General features: G+C 38.6%; 11 non-coding genes across 11 annotated transcripts; 9 read left to right on the forward strand and 2 right to left on the reverse strand.

Moving 5' to 3' along the window:
- Positions 1-971: 971 nt before the first annotated feature.
- TRNAY-GUA lies at positions 972-1,064 on the forward strand. Its single transcript has 2 exons — positions 972-1,008; positions 1,030-1,064. It is a non-coding gene; the product is annotated as a tRNA-Tyr (tRNA).
- Positions 1,065-2,608: 1,544 nt separating this feature from the next.
- On the forward strand, positions 2,609-2,702 carry TRNAY-GUA. Its single transcript has 2 exons — positions 2,609-2,645; positions 2,667-2,702. It is a non-coding gene; the product is annotated as a tRNA-Tyr (tRNA).
- A 1,540-nt stretch (positions 2,703-4,242) lies between these two features.
- Positions 4,243-4,336, forward strand: TRNAY-GUA. Its single transcript has 2 exons — positions 4,243-4,279; positions 4,301-4,336. It is a non-coding gene; the product is annotated as a tRNA-Tyr (tRNA).
- Positions 4,337-5,890: 1,554 nt separating this feature from the next.
- On the forward strand, positions 5,891-5,984 carry TRNAY-GUA. Its single transcript has 2 exons — positions 5,891-5,927; positions 5,949-5,984. It is a non-coding gene; the product is annotated as a tRNA-Tyr (tRNA).
- Positions 5,985-7,120: 1,136 nt separating this feature from the next.
- On the reverse strand, positions 7,121-7,191 carry TRNAD-GUC. Its single transcript has one exon. It is a non-coding gene; the product is annotated as a tRNA-Asp (tRNA).
- A 345-nt stretch (positions 7,192-7,536) lies between these two features.
- On the forward strand, positions 7,537-7,630 carry TRNAY-GUA. Its single transcript has 2 exons — positions 7,537-7,573; positions 7,595-7,630. It is a non-coding gene; the product is annotated as a tRNA-Tyr (tRNA).
- A 1,542-nt stretch (positions 7,631-9,172) lies between these two features.
- On the forward strand, positions 9,173-9,265 carry TRNAY-GUA. The gene is made up of 2 exons: positions 9,173-9,209; positions 9,231-9,265. It is a non-coding gene; the product is annotated as a tRNA-Tyr (tRNA).
- A 1,533-nt stretch (positions 9,266-10,798) lies between these two features.
- On the forward strand, positions 10,799-10,892 carry TRNAY-GUA. Its single transcript has 2 exons — positions 10,799-10,835; positions 10,857-10,892. It is a non-coding gene; the product is annotated as a tRNA-Tyr (tRNA).
- Positions 10,893-12,022: 1,130 nt separating this feature from the next.
- On the reverse strand, positions 12,023-12,092 carry TRNAD-GUC. Its single transcript has one exon. It is a non-coding gene; the product is annotated as a tRNA-Asp (tRNA).
- A 345-nt stretch (positions 12,093-12,437) lies between these two features.
- On the forward strand, positions 12,438-12,531 carry TRNAY-GUA. Its single transcript has 2 exons — positions 12,438-12,474; positions 12,496-12,531. It is a non-coding gene; the product is annotated as a tRNA-Tyr (tRNA).
- A 1,531-nt stretch (positions 12,532-14,062) lies between these two features.
- On the forward strand, positions 14,063-14,156 carry TRNAY-GUA. Its single transcript has 2 exons — positions 14,063-14,099; positions 14,121-14,156. It is a non-coding gene; the product is annotated as a tRNA-Tyr (tRNA).
- Positions 14,157-15,255: the final 1,099 nt, after the last annotated feature.

A 15,255-nucleotide genomic window follows, 5' to 3' on the forward strand; every position in this document is an offset into this window, starting at 1 on the left:
TCCCCCCGCCAGCGCCTAGGCGCGATTTTTGCAGCACTGCTCACCACTATACTACAACGATTCGCGCGCAGTACAGGACTGTCACATATACTATTTAAGTAAACCCAATCCAATGTGACACCATGGTGCGTGTGGCCATGTAATTGCAACTGAAACTAGCATTTCATAATCGGACAAAGTACCTGTTAGGTCCCCGTAGTGTAGCGTTTTGTTCAATTTAGTCATTGTACCTTTATTTCGTGTAATTTAGTCATTTACTTTAAGATTTTGAACAATTAAGGACAATATTAACACCGAAAATTTTTTCCGTTAAGTTTGTCAACGCGGCATTCGAACTGCCATGTCAGATTGTGCGATATGGCATAAAAGAGTATAAATCGGACAAAAAAATGTTAACAGCTCAGACCTTAGCTCAGTTGGTAGAGTGGTGGACTGTAGTTGGACTAATCTAAATTGGAAATCCTAAGTCGCTGGTTTGATTCCGGCAGGTTGGATTGATGTTCTAAATATTAAGCTTTTTAATTTTTCCTTTGAAGAGCTAAAAAAAAAAAAAAGACGCCGTTGCCGGGGATCGAACCCGGGTCTCCCGGTGACAGGCGGGGATATCTCACCACTATACTACAACGACTCGCGCGCAGAACAGGACTGTCACAATTTCTATTTAAGTAAGTCCAATCAAATGTGGCACCATGGTTCGTGTGGCGATCTAATTGCAATTGAAACTAACATTTCATAGTCGGACAAAGTACCTGTTTAGTCCCTGTACTGTAGCGTTTTGTTCAATTTAGTTATTGTACGTTTATTTTGTGTAATCTAGTCCGGTACTTTAAGATTTAGAACAATTAAGGACAACATTAACACCATAAATTTTTTCCGTTAAGTTTTTTTCTACGTGGCATTCGAACTGCCATGTCGGATTGTGCGATGTGGCATAAAAGAGTGCAATACGGACAAAAATATAGTTAATAGCTCCGACCTTAGCTCAGTTGGTAGAGCGGAGGACTGTAGTTTGATTAATCTAAGTTGGAAATCCTTAGGTCGCTGGTTGAATCCGGCAGGTCGGATTGATTTTTTACAATATTAAGCATTTTAATTTTTCCTTTGAAGAGCTAAAAAAAAAACGCTGTTGCCGGGATTGAACCCAGGTCTCCCGAGTGACAGGCGGGAATACTCACCACCAATGCTGCATAAAACGTTAGGCGCCCTAGGCGGCTAGGGGCGCCTAGGCGCCGATTTTTTATTTTATTATTATAGTTTTTTTTTATTTTAATAAAATTAAAAATTAAATTTTTTAAATTTAGTAATAAAACATAAGGTTTCCATAGTTGTTTCTTAGAAACTATTTACGAAAGTGGTGTAAAATTGTTCAAAATATTGTTTAAACCATCTAAATACATAAAAAACTAAAATTAAGAACTAAAGAGGCATTTTTTTGAGAATTAGTGGACCAAACCGCCTTTGGCTGTTTGCGGTGTATAGATCTCGAAAAAATACGCGATTTGAAAAAAAAATTTGACCAAATCAGACAACCGAGTCAAAAGTTATGCCTTCCAAAACTTTTTCGACATTTTCAAAAAAAAAAAAATTCCCCGAACGGCCGGTTAGGCGGTCTAGGCCATTCCTCGCGGCGGCCTCCCCCCCCAGCGCCTAGGCGCGATTTTTGCAGCACTGCTCACCACTATACTACAACGATTCGCGCGGCAGTACAGGACAGTCACATATTACTATTTAAGTAAACCCAATCCAATGTGACACCATGGTGCGTGTGGCCATGTAATTGCAACTGAAACTAGCATTTCATAGTCGGACAAAGTACCTGTTAGGTCCCCGTAGTGTAGCGTTTTGTTCAATTTAGTCATTGTACTTTATTTCGTGTAATTTAGTCCTTTTACTTTAAGATTTTGAACAATTAAGGACAATATTAACACCGAAAATTTTTTCCGTTAAGTTTGTCAACGCGGCATTCGAACTGCCATGTCAGATTGTGCGATATGGCATAAAAGAGTATAAATCGGACAAAAATAATGTTAACAGCTCAGACCTTAGCTCAGTTGGTAGAGTGGTGGACTGTAGTTGGACTAATCTAAATTGGAAATCCTTAAGTCGCTGGTTTGATTCCGGCAGGTTGGATTGATGTTCTAAATATATTAAGCTTTTTAATTTTTCCTTTGAAGAGCTAAAAAAAAAAAAAAAACGTTGTTGCCGGGATCGAACCCGGGTCTCCGCGTGACAGGCGGGGATACTCACCACTATACTACAACGACTCGCGCGGCAGAACAGGACTGTCACAAATTTCTATTTAAGTAAGTCCAATCAAATGTGGCACCATGGTTCGTGTGGCGATCTAATTGCAATTGAAACTAACATTTCATAGTCGGACAAAGTACCTGTTTAGTCCCTGTACTGTAGCGTTTTGTTCAATTTAGTTATTGTACGTTTATTTTGTGTAATCTAGTCCCGGTACTTTAAGATTTAGAACAATTAAGGACAACATTAACACCATAATTTTTTCCGTTAAGTTTTTTCTACGTGGCATTCGAACTGCCATGTCGGATTGTGCGATGTGGCATAAAAGAGTGCAATACGGACAAAAATATAGTTAATAGCTCCGACCTTAGCTCAGTTGGTAGAGCGGAGGACTGTAGTTTGATTAATCTAAGTTGGAAATCCTTAGGTCGCTGGTTTGAATCCGGCAGGTCGGATTGATTTTTTACAATATTAAGCATTTTAATTTTTCCTTTGAAGAGCTAAAAAAAAAAACGCTGTTGCGGGGATTGAACCCAGGTCTCCCGAGTGACAGGCGGGAATACTCACCACCAATGCTGCATAAAACGTTAGGCGCCCCTAGGCGGCTAGGGGGCCTAGGCGCCGATTTTTTTATTTTTATTATAGTTTTTTTTTTATTTTTAATAAAATTAAAAATTAAATTTTTTTAAATTTAGTAATAAAACATAAGGTTTCCATAGTTGTTTCTTAGAAACTATTTACGAAAGTGGTGGTAAAATTGTTCAAAATATTGTTTAAACCATCTAAATACATAAAAAACTAAAATTAAGAACTAAAGAGGCATTTTTTTGAGAAATTAGTGGACCAAACCGCCTTTGGCTGTTTGCGGTGTATAGATCTCGAAAAAATACGCGATTTGAAAAAAAAATTTGACCAAATCAGACAACCGAGTCAAAAGTTATGCCTCCAAAACTTTTTCGACATTTTCAAAAAAAAAAAAATTCCCGAACCGGCCGGTTAGGCGGTCTAGGCCATTCCTCGGGCGCTCCCCCCCAGCGCCTAGGCGCGATTTTTGCAGCACTGCTCACACTATACTACTACAACGATTCGCGCGGCAGTACAGGACTGTCACATATTACTATTTAAGTAAACCCAATCCAATGTGACACCATGGTGCGTGTGGCCATGTAATTGCAACTGAAACTAGCATTTCATAATCGGACAAAGTACCTGTTAGGTCCCGTAGTGTAGCGTTTTGTTCAATTTAGTCATTGTACCTTTATTTCGTGTAATTTAGTCCTTTTACTTTAAGATTTTGAACAATTAAGGACAATATTAACACCGAAAATTTTTTCCGTTAAGTTTGTCAACGCGGCATTCGAACTGCCATGTCAGATTGTGCGAATGGCATAAAAGAGTATAAATCGGACAAAAATAATGTTAACAGCTCAGACCTTAGCTCAGTTGGTAGAGTGGTGGACTGTAGTTGGACTAATCTAAATTGGAAATCCTTAAGTCGCTGGTTTGATTCCGGCAGGTTGGATTGATGTTCTAATATATTAAGCTTTTTAATTTTTCCTTTGAAGAGCTAAAAAAAAAAAAAAAAAGCCGTTGCCGGATCGAACCCGGTCTCCCGCGTGACAGGCGGGATACTCACCACTATACTACAACGACTCGCGCGGCAGAACAGGACTGTCACAAATTTCTATTTAAGTAAGTCCAATCAAATGTGGCACCATGGTTCGTGTGGCGATCTAATTGCAATTGAAACTAACATTTCATAGTCGGACAAAGTACCTGTTTAGTCCCTGTACTGTAGCGTTTTGTTCAATTTAGTTATTGTACGTTTATTTTGTGTAATCTAGTCCGGTACTTAAGATTTAGAACAATTAAGGACAACATTAACACCATAATTTTTTCCGTTAAGTTTTTTTCTACGTGGCATTCGAACTGCCATGTCGGATTGTGCGATGTGGCATAAAAGAGTGCAATACGGACAAAATATAGTTAATAGCTCCGACCTTAGCTCAGTTGGTAGAGCGGAGGACTGTAGTTTGATTAATCTAAGTTGGAAATCCTTAGGTCGCTGGTTTGAATCCGGCAGGTCGGATTGATTTTTTACAATATTAAGCATTTTAATTTTTCCTTTGAAGCTAAAAAAAAAACGCTGTTGCTGGGATTGAACCCAGGTCTCCCGAGTGACAGGCGGGAATACTCACCACCAATGCTGCATAAAACGTTAGGCGCCCCTAGGCGGCTAGGGGCGCCTAGGCGCCGATTTTTTATTTATTATTATAGTTTTTTTTTTATTTTTAATAAAATTAAAAATTAAATTTTTTTAAATTTAGTAATAAAACATAAGGTTTCCATAGTTGTTTCTTAGAAACTATTTACGAAAGTGGTGGTAAAATTGTTCAAAATATTGTTTAAACCATCTAAATACATAAAAAACTAAAATTAAGAACTAAAGAGGCATTTTTTTGAGAAATTAGTGGACCAAACCGCCTTTGGCTGTTTGCGGTGTATAGATCTCGAAAAAATACGCGATTTGAAAAAAAAATTTGACCAAATCAGACAACCGAGTCAAAAGTTATGCCTTCCAAAACTTTTTCGACATTTTCAAAAAAAAAAAAAAAATTCCCCGAACCGGCCGGTTAGGCGGTCTAGGCCATTCCTCGCGGCGGCCTCCCCCGCCCAGCGCCTAGGCGCGATTTTTGCAGCACTGCTCACCACTATACTAAACGATTCGCGGCGGCAGTACAGGACAGTCACATATTACTATTTAAGTAAACCCAATCCAATGTGACACCATGGTGCGTGTGGCCATGTAATTGCAACTGAAACTAGCATTTCATAGTCGGACAAAGTACCTGTTAGGTCCCCGTAGTGTAGCGTTTTGTTCAATTTAGTCATTGTACCTTTATTTCGTGTAATTTAGTCCTTTTACTTTAAGATTTTGAACAATTAAGGACAATATTAACACCGAAAATTTTTTCCGTTAAGTTTGTCAACGCGGCATTCGAACTGCCATGTCAGATTGTGCGATATGGCATAAAAGAGTATAAATCGGACAAAAAATAATGTTAACAGCTCAGACCTTAGCTCAGTTGGTAGAGTGGTGGACTGTAGTTGGACTAATCTAAATTGGAAATCCTTAAGTCGCTGGTTTGATTCCGGCAGGTTGGATTGATGTTCTAATATATTAAGCTTTTTAATTTTTCCTTTGAAGAGCTAAAAAAAAAAAAAAAAAGACGCGTTGCCGGGATCGAACCCGGGTCTCCCGCGTGACAGGCGGGGATACTCACCACTATACTACAACGACTCGCGCGGCAGAACAGGACTGTCACAAATTTCTATTTAAGTAAGTCCAATCAAATGTGGCACCATGGTTCGTGTGCGATCTAATTGCAATTGAAACTAACATTTCATAGTCGGACAAAGTACCTGTTTAGTCCTGTACTGTAGCGTTTGTTCAATTTAGTTATTGTACGTTTATTTTGTGTAATCTAGTCCCGGTACTTTAAGATTTAGAACAATTAAGGACAACATTAACACCATAATTTTTTCCGTTAAGTTTTTTTCTACGTGGCATTCGAACTGCCATGTCGGATTGTGCGATGTGGCATAAAAGAGTGCAATACGGACAAAAATATAGTTAATAGCTCCGACCTTAGCTCAGTTGGTAGAGCGGAGGACTGTAGTTTGATTAATCTAAGTTGGAAATCCTTAGGTCGCTGGTTCGAATCCGGCAGGTCGGATTGATTTTTTACAATATTAAGCATTTTAATTTTTCCTTTGAAGAGCTAAAAAAAAAACGCTGTTGCGGGGATTGAACCCAGGTCTCCGAGTGACAGGCGGGAATACTCACCACAATGCTGCATAAAACGTTAGGCGCCCCTAGGCGGCTAGGGGCGCCTAGGCGCCGATTTTTTTATTTATTATTATAGTTTTTTTTTTATTTTTAATAAAATTAAAAATTAAATTTTTTAAATTTAGTAATAAAACATAAGGTTTCCATAGTTGTTTCTTAGAAACTATTTACGAAAGTGGTGGTAAAATTGTTCAAAATATTGTTTAAACCATCTAAATACATAAAAAACTAAAATTAAGAACTAAAGAGGCATTTTTTTGAGAAATTAGTGGACCAAACCGCCTTTGGCTGTTTGCGGTGTATAGATCTCGAAAAAATACGCGATTTGAAAAAAAATTTGACCAAATCAGACAACCGAGTCAAAAGTTATGCCCTCCAAAACTTTTTCGACATTTTCAAAAAAAAAAAAAAAATTCCCCGAACCGGCCGGTTAGGCGGTCTAGGCCATTCCTCGCGGCGGCCTCCCCCCGCCCAGCGCCTAGGCGCGATTTTTGCAGCACTGCTCACCACTATACTACAACGATTCGCGCGGCAGTACAGGACAGTCACATATTACTATTTAAGTAAACCCAATCCAATGTGACACCATGGTGCGTGTGGCCATGTAATTGCAACTGAAACTAGCATTTCATAGTCGGACAAAGTACCTGTTAGGTCCCCGTAGTGTAGCGTTTTGTTCAATTTAGTCATTGTACCTTTATTTCGTGTAATTTAGTCCTTTTACTTTAAGATTTTGAACAATTAAGGACAATATTAACACCGAAAATTTTTTCCGTTAAGTTTGTCAACGCGGCATTCGAACTGCCATGTCAGATTGTGCGATATGGCATAAAAGAGTATAAATCGGACAAAAATAATGTTAACAGCTCAGACCTTAGCTCAGTTGGTAGAGTGGTGGACTGTAGTTGGACTAATCTAAATTGGAAATCCTTAAGTCGCTGGTTTGATTCCGGCAGGTTGGATTGATGTTCTAATATATTAAGCTTTTTAATTTTTCCTTTGAAGAGCTAAAAAAAAAAAAGACGCCGTTGCGGGGATCGAACCCGGGTCTCCCGCGTGACAGGCGGGGATACTCACCACTATACTACAACGACTCGCGCGGCAGAACAGGACTGTCACAAATTTCTATTTAAGTAAGTCCAATCAAATGTGGCACCATGGTTCGTGTGGCGATCTAATTGCAATTGAAACTAACATTTCATAGTCGGACAAAGTACCTGTTTAGTCCCTGTACTGTAGCGTTTTGTTCAATTTAGTTATTGTACGTTTATTTTGTGTAATCTAGTCCCGGTACTTTAAGATTTAGAACAATTAAGGACAACATTAACACCATAATTTTTCCGTTAAGTTTTTTTCTACGTGGCATTCGAAACTGCCATGTCGGATTGTGCGATGTGGCATAAAAGAGTGCAATACGGACAAAAATATAGTTAATAGCTCCGACCTTAGCTCAGTTGGTAGAGCGGAGGACTGTAGTTTGATTAATCTAAGTTGGAAATCCTTAGGTCGCTGGTTCGAATCCGGCAGGTCGGATTGATTTTTTACAATATTAAGCATTTTAATTTTTCCTTTGAAGAGCTAAAAAAAAACGCTGTTGCTGGGGATTGAACCCAGGTCTCCCGAGTGACAGGCGGGAATACTCACCACCAATGCTGCATAAAACGTTAGGCCCCCTAGGCGGCTAGGGGCCCTAGGCGCCGATTTTTTATTTATTATTAGTTTTTTTTTATTTTTAATAAAATTAAAAATTAAATTTTTTAAATTTAGTAATAAAACATAAGGTTTCCATAGTTGTTTCTTAGAAACTATTTACGAAAGTGGTGGTAAAATTGTTCAAAATATTGTTTAAACCATCTAAATACATAAAAAACTAAAATTAAGAACTAAAGAGGCATTTTTTTGAGAAATTAGTGGACCAAACCGCCTTTGGCTGTTTGCGGTGTATAGATCTCGAAAAAACGCGATTTGAAAAAAAAATTTGACCAAATCAGACAACCGAGTCAAAAGTTATGCCTCCAAAACTTTTTCGACATTTTCAAAAAAAAAAAAAAATTCCCCGAACCGGCCGGTTAGGCGGTCTAGGCCATTCCTCGCGGCGGCCTCCCGCCCAGCGCCTAGGCGCGATTTTTGCAGCACTGCTCACCACTATACTACAACGATTCGCGCGGCAGTACAGGACTGTCACATATTACTATTTAAGTAAACCCAATCCAATGTGACACCATGGTGCGTGTGGCCATGTAATTGCAACTGAAACTAGCATTTCATAATCGGACAAAGTACCTGTTAGGTCCCCGTAGTGTAGCGTTTTGTTCAATTTAGTCATTGTACCTTTATTTCGTGTAATTTAGTCCTTTTACTTTAAGATTTTGAACAATTAAGGACAATATTAACACCGAAAATTTTTTCCGTTAAGTTTGTCAACGCGGCATTCGAACTGCCATGTCAGATTGTGCGATATGGCATAAAAGAGTATAAATCGGACAAAATAATGTTAACAGCTCAGACCTTAGCTCAGTTGGTAGAGTGGTGGACTGTAGTTGGACTAATCTAAATTGGAAATCCTTAAGTCGCTGGTTTGATTCCGGCAGGTTGGATTGATGTTCTAATATATTAAGCTTTTTAATTTTTCCTTTGAAGAGCTAAAAAAAAAAAAAGACGCCGTTGCCGGGGATCGAACCGGGTCTCCCGCGTGACAGGCGGGGATACTCACCACTATACTACAACGACTCGCGCGGCAGAACAGGACTGTCACAAATTTCTATTTAAGTAAGTCCAATCAAATGTGGCACCATGGTTCGTGTGGCGATCTAATTGCAATTGAAACTAACATTTCATAGTCGGACAAAGTACCTGTTTAGTCCCTGTACTGTAGCGTTTTGTTCAATTTAGTTATTGTACGTTTATTTTGTGTAATCTAGTCCCGGTACTTTAAGATTTAGAACAATTAAGGACAACATTAACACCATAATTTTTTCCGTTAAGTTTTTTTCTACGTGGCATTCGAACTGCCATGTCGGATTGTGCGATGTGGCATAAAAGAGTGCAATACGGACAAAAATATAGTTAATAGCTCCGACCTTAGCTCAGTTGGTAGAGCGGAGGACTGTAGTTTGATTAATCTAAGTTGGAAATCCTTAGGTCGCTGGTTCGAATCCGCAGGTCGGATTGATTTTTTACAATATTAAGCATTTTAATTTTTCCTTTGAAGAGCTAAAAAAAAACGCTGTTGCCGGGATTGAACCCAGGTCTCCCGAGTGACAGGCGGGAATACTCACCACCAATGCTGCATAAAACGTTAGGCGCCCCTAGGCGGCTAGGCGCCGATTTTTTATTTATTATTATAGTTTTTTTTTATTTTTAATAAAATTAAAAATTAAATTTTTTTAAATTTAGTAATAAAACATAAGGTTTCCATAGTTGTTTCTTAGAAACTATTTACGAAAGTGGTGGTAAAATTGTTCAAAATATTGTTTAACCATCTAAATACATAAAAAACTAAAATTAAGAACTAAAGAGGCATTTTTTTGAGAAATTAGTGGACCAAACCGCCTTTGGCTGTTTGCGGTGTATAGATCTCGAAAAAATACGCGATTTGAAAAAAAAATTTGACCAAATCAGACAACCGAGTCAAAAGTTATGCCTTCCAAAACTTTTTCGACATTTTCAAAAAAAAAAAAAAATTCCCCGAACCGGCCGGTTAGGCGGTCTAGGCCATTCCTCGCGGCGGCCTCCCCGCCCAGCGCCTAGGCGCGATTTTTGCAGCACTGCTCACCACTATACTACAACGATTCGCGCGGCAGTACAGGACAGTCACATATTACTATTTAAGTAAACCCAATCCAATGTGACACCATGGTGCGTGTGGCCATGTAATTGCAACTGAAACTAGCATTTCATAGTCGGAAAAGTACCTTAGGTCCCCGTAGTGTAGCGTTTTGTTCAATTTAGTCATTGTACCTTTATTTCGTGTAATTTAGTCCTTTTACTTTAAGATTTTGAACAATTAAGGACAATATTAACACCGAAAATTTTTCCGTTAAGTTTGTCAACGCGGCATTCGAACTGCCATGTCAGATTGTGCGATATGGCATAAAAGAGTATAAATCGGACAAAAATAATGTTAACAGCTCAGACCTTAGCTCAGTTGGTAGAGTGGTGGACTGTAGTTGGACTAATCTAAATTGGAAATCCTTAAGTCGCTGGTTTGATTCCGGCAGGTTGGATTGATGTTCTAATATATTAAGCTTTTTAATTTTTCCTTTGAAGAGCTAAAAAAAAAAAAAAAAAGACGCCGTTGCCGGGGATCGAACCCGGGTCTCCCGCGTGACAGGGGATACTCACCACTATACTACAACGACTCGCGCGCAGAAAGGACTGTCACAAATTTCTATTTAAGTAAGTCCAATCAAATGTGGCACCATGGTTCGTGTGGCGATCTAATTGCAATTGAAACTAACATTTCATAGTCGGACAAAGTACCTGTTTAGTCCCTGTACTGTAGCGTTTTGTTCAATTTAGTTATTGTACGTTTATTTTGTGTAATCTAGTCCGGTACTTTAAGATTTAGAACAATTAGGACAACATTAACCCATAATTTTTTCCGTTAAGTTTTTTTCTACGTGGCATTCGAACTGCCATGTCGGATTGTGCGATGTGGCATAAAAGAGTGCAATACGGACAAAAATATAGTTAATAGCTCCGACCTTAGCTCAGTTGGTAGAGCGGAGGACTGTAGTTTGATTAATCTAAGTTGGAAATCCTTAGGTCGCTGGTTCGAATCCGGCAGGTCGGATTGATTTTTTACAATATTAAGCATTTTAATTTTTCCTTTGAAGAGCTAAAAAAAACGCTGTTGCTGGGATTGAACCCAGGTCTCCCGAGTGACAGGCGGGAATACTCACCACCAATGCTGCATAAAACGTTAGGCGCCCCTAGGCGGCTAGGGGGCGCCTAGGCGCCGATTTTTTATTTATTATTATAGTTTTTTTTTATTTTTAATAAAATTAAAAATTAAATTTTTTTAAATTTAGTAATAAAACATAAGGTTTCCATAGTTGTTTCTTAGAAACTATTTACGAAAGTGGTGTAAAATTGTTCAAAATATTGTTTAAACCATCTAAATACATAAAAAACTAAAATTAAGAACTAAAGAGGCATTTTTTTGAGAAATTAGTGGACCAAACCGCCTTTGGCTGTTTGCGGTGTATAGATCTCGAAAAATACGCGATTTGAAAAAAAAATTTGACCAAATCAGACAACCGAGTCAAAAGTTATGCCTCCAAAACTTTTTCGACATTTTCAAAAAAAAAAAAAAAAATCCCGAACCGGCCGGTTAGGCGGTCTAGGCATTCCTCGCGGCGGCCTCCCCCGCCCAGCGCCTAGGCGCGATTTTTGCAGCACTGCTCACCACTATACTACAACGATTCGCGCGGCAGTACAGGACTGTCACATATTACTATTTAAGTAAACCCAATCCAATGTGACACCATGGTGCGTGTGGCCATGTAATTGCAACTGAAACTAGCATTTCATAGTCGGACAAAGTACCTGTTAGGTCCCCGTAGTGTAGCGTTTTGTTTCAATTTAGTCATTGTACCTTTATTTCGTGTAATTTAGTCCTTTTACTTTAAGATTTTGAACAATTAAGGACAATATTAACACCGAAAATTTTTTCCGTTAAGTTTGTCAACGCGGCATTCGAACTGCCATGTCAGATTGTGCGATATGGCATAAAAGAGTATAAATCGGACAAAAAATGTTAACAGCTCAGACCTTAGCTCAGTTGGTAGAGTGGTGGACTGTAGTTGGACTAATCTAAATTGGAAATCCTTAAGTCGCTGGTTTGATTCCGGCAGGTTGGATTGATGTTCTAATATATTAAGCTTTTTAATTTTTCCTTTGAAGAGCTAAAAAAAAAAAAGACGCCGTTGCCGGGGATCGAACCCGGGTCCCGCGTGACAGGCGGGGATACTCACCACTATACTACAACGACTCGCGCGGCAGAACAGGACTGTCACAAATTTCTATTTAAGTAAGTCCAATCAAATGTGGCACCATGGTTCGTGTGGCGATCTAATTGCAATTGAAACTAACATTTCATAGTCGGACAAAGTACCTGTTTAGTCCCTGTACTGTAGCGTTTTGTTCAATTTAGTTATTGTACGTTTATTTTGTGTAATCTAGTCCCGGTACTTTAAGATTTAGAACAATTAAGGACAACATTAACACCATAATTTTTTCCGTTAAGTTTTTTTCTACGTGGCATTCGAACTGCCATGTCGGATTGTGCGATGTGGCATAAAAGAGTGCAATACGGACAAAAATATAGTTAATAGCTCCGACCTTAGCTCAGTTGGTAGAGCGGAGGACTGTAGTTTGATTAATCTAAGTTGGAAATCCTTAGGTCGCTGGTTTGAATCCGGCAGGTCGGATTGATTTTTTACAATATTAAGCATTTTAATTTTTCCTTTGAAGAGCTAAAAAAAAACGCTGTTGCTGGGGATTGAACCCGGTCTCCCGAGTGACAGGCGGGAATACTCACCACCAATGCTGCATAAAACGTTAGGCCCCCCTAGTAGGCGCCGATTTTTTATTTATTATTATAGTTTTTTTTTTATTTTAATAAAATTAAAAATTAAATTTTTTTAAATTTAGTAATAAAACATAAGGTTTCCATAGTTGTTTCTTAGAAACTATTTACGAAAGTGGTGTAAAATTGTTCAAAATATTGTTTAAACCATCTAAATACATAAAAAACTAAAATTAAGAACTAAAGAGGCATTTTTTGAGAAATTAGTGGACCAAACCGCCTTTGGCTGTTTGCGGTGTTTAGATCTCGAAAAAATACGCGATTTGAAAAAAAAATTTGACCAAATCAGACAACCGAGTCAAAAGTTATGCCTTCCAAAACTTTTTCGACATTTTCAAAAAAAAAAAAAAAATTCCCCGAACCGGCCGGTTAGGCGGTCTAGGCCATTCCTCGCGGCGCCTCCCCCGCCAGCGCCTAGGCGCGATTTTTGCAGCACTGCTCACCACTATACTACAACGATTCGCGCGGCAGTACAGGACAGTCACATATTACTATTTAAGTAAACCCAATCCAATGTGACACCATGGTGCGTGTGGCCATTTAATTGCAACTGAAACTAGCATTTCATAGTCGGACAAAGTACCTGTTAGGTCCCCGTAGTGTAGCGTTTTGTTTCAATTTAGTCATTGTACCTTTATTTCGTGTAATTTAGTCCTTTTACTTTAAGATTTTGAACAATTAAGGACAATATTAACACCGAAAATTTTTTCCGTTAAGTTTGTCAACGCGGCATTCGAACTGCCATGTCAGATTGTGCGATATGGCATAAAAGAGTATAAATCGGACAAAAATAATGTTAACAGCTCAGACCTTAGCTCAGTTGGTAGAGTGGTGGACTGTAGTTGGACTAATCTAAATTGGAAATCCTTAAGTCGCTGGTTTGATTCCGGCAGGTTGGATTGATGTTCTAATATATTAAGCTTTTTAATTTTTCCTTTGAAGAGCTAAAAAAAAAAAAAGACGCCGTTGCCGGGATCGAACCCGGTCTCCCGCGTGACAGGCGGGGATACTCACCACTATACTACAACGACTCGCGCGCAGAAAGGACTGTCACAAATTTCTATTTAAGTAAGTCCAATCAAATGTGGCACCATGGTTCGTGTGGCGATCTAATTGCAATTGAAACTAACATTTCATAGTCGGACAAAGTACCTGTTTAGTCCCTGTACTGTAGCGTTTTGTTCAATTTAGTTATTGTACGTTTATTTTGTGTAATCTAGTCCCGGTACTTTAAGATTTAGAACAATTAAGGACAACATTAACACCATAATTTTTTCCGTTAAGTTTTTTTCTACGTGGCATTCGAACTGCCATGTCGGATTGTGCGATGTGGCATAAAGAGTGCAATACGGACAAAAATATAGTTAATAGCTCCGACCTTAGCTCAGTTGGTAGAGCGGAGGACTGTAGTTTGATTAATCTAAGTTGGAAATCCTTAGGTCGCTGGTTCGAATCCGGCAGGTCGATTGATTTTTACAATATTAAGCATTTTAATTTTTTTTGAAGAGCTAAAAAAAAAACGCTGTTGCGGGGATTGAACCCAGGTCTCCCGAGTGACAGGCGGGAATACTCACCACCAATGCTGCATAAAACGTTAGGCGCCCCCTAGGCGGCTAGGGCGCCTAGGCGCCGATTTTTTATTTATTATTATAGTTTTTTTTTATTTTAATAAAATTAAAAATTAAATTTTTTTAAATTTAGTAATAAAACATAAGGTTTCCATAGTTGTTTCTTAGAAACTATTTACGAAAGTGGTTGTAAAATTGTTCAAAATATTGTTTAAACCATCTAAATACATAAAAAACTAAAATTAAGAACTAAAGAGGCATTTTTTTGAGAAATTAGTGGACCAAACCGCCTTTGGCTGTTTGCGGGTGTATAGATCTCGAAAAAATACGCGATTTGAAAAAAAAATTTGACCAAATCAGACAACCGAGTCAAAAGTTATGCCTCCAAAACTTTTTCGACATTTTCAAAAAAAAAAAAAAAAAATTCCCCGAACCGGCCGGTTAGGCGTCTAGGCCATTCCTCGCGGCGGCCTCCCCCGCCCAGCGCCTAGGCGCGATTTTTGCAGCACTGCTCACCACTATACTACAACGATTCGCGCGGCAGAAGGACAGTCACATATTACTATTTAAGTAAACCCAATCCAATGTGACACCATGGTGCGTGTGGCCATGTAATTGCAACTGAAACTAGCATTTCATAGTCGGACAAAGTACCTGTTAGGTCCCCGTAGTGTAGCGTTTTGTTCAATTTAGTCATTGTACCTTTATTTCGTGTAATTTAGTCTTTTACTTTAAGATTTTGAACAATTAAGGACAATATTAACACCGAAATTTTTTCCGTTAAGTTTGTCAACGCGGCATTCGAACTGCCATGTCAGATTGTGCGATATGGCATAAAAGAGTATAAATCGGACAAAAATAATGTTAACAGCTCAGACCTAGCTCAGTTGGTAGAGTGGTGGACTGTAGTTGGACTAATCTAAATTGGAAATCCTTAAGTCGCTGGTTTGATTCCGGCAGGTTGGATGATGTTCTAATATATTAAGCTTTTTAATTTT

Source organism: Ipomoea nil, unplaced genomic scaffold (assembly GCF_001879475.1).
Source record: "Ipomoea nil cultivar Tokyo-kokei standard unplaced genomic scaffold, Asagao_1.1 scaffold1435, whole genome shotgun sequence".
NCBI lineage: Eukaryota > Viridiplantae > Streptophyta > Magnoliopsida > Solanales > Convolvulaceae > Ipomoea > Ipomoea nil.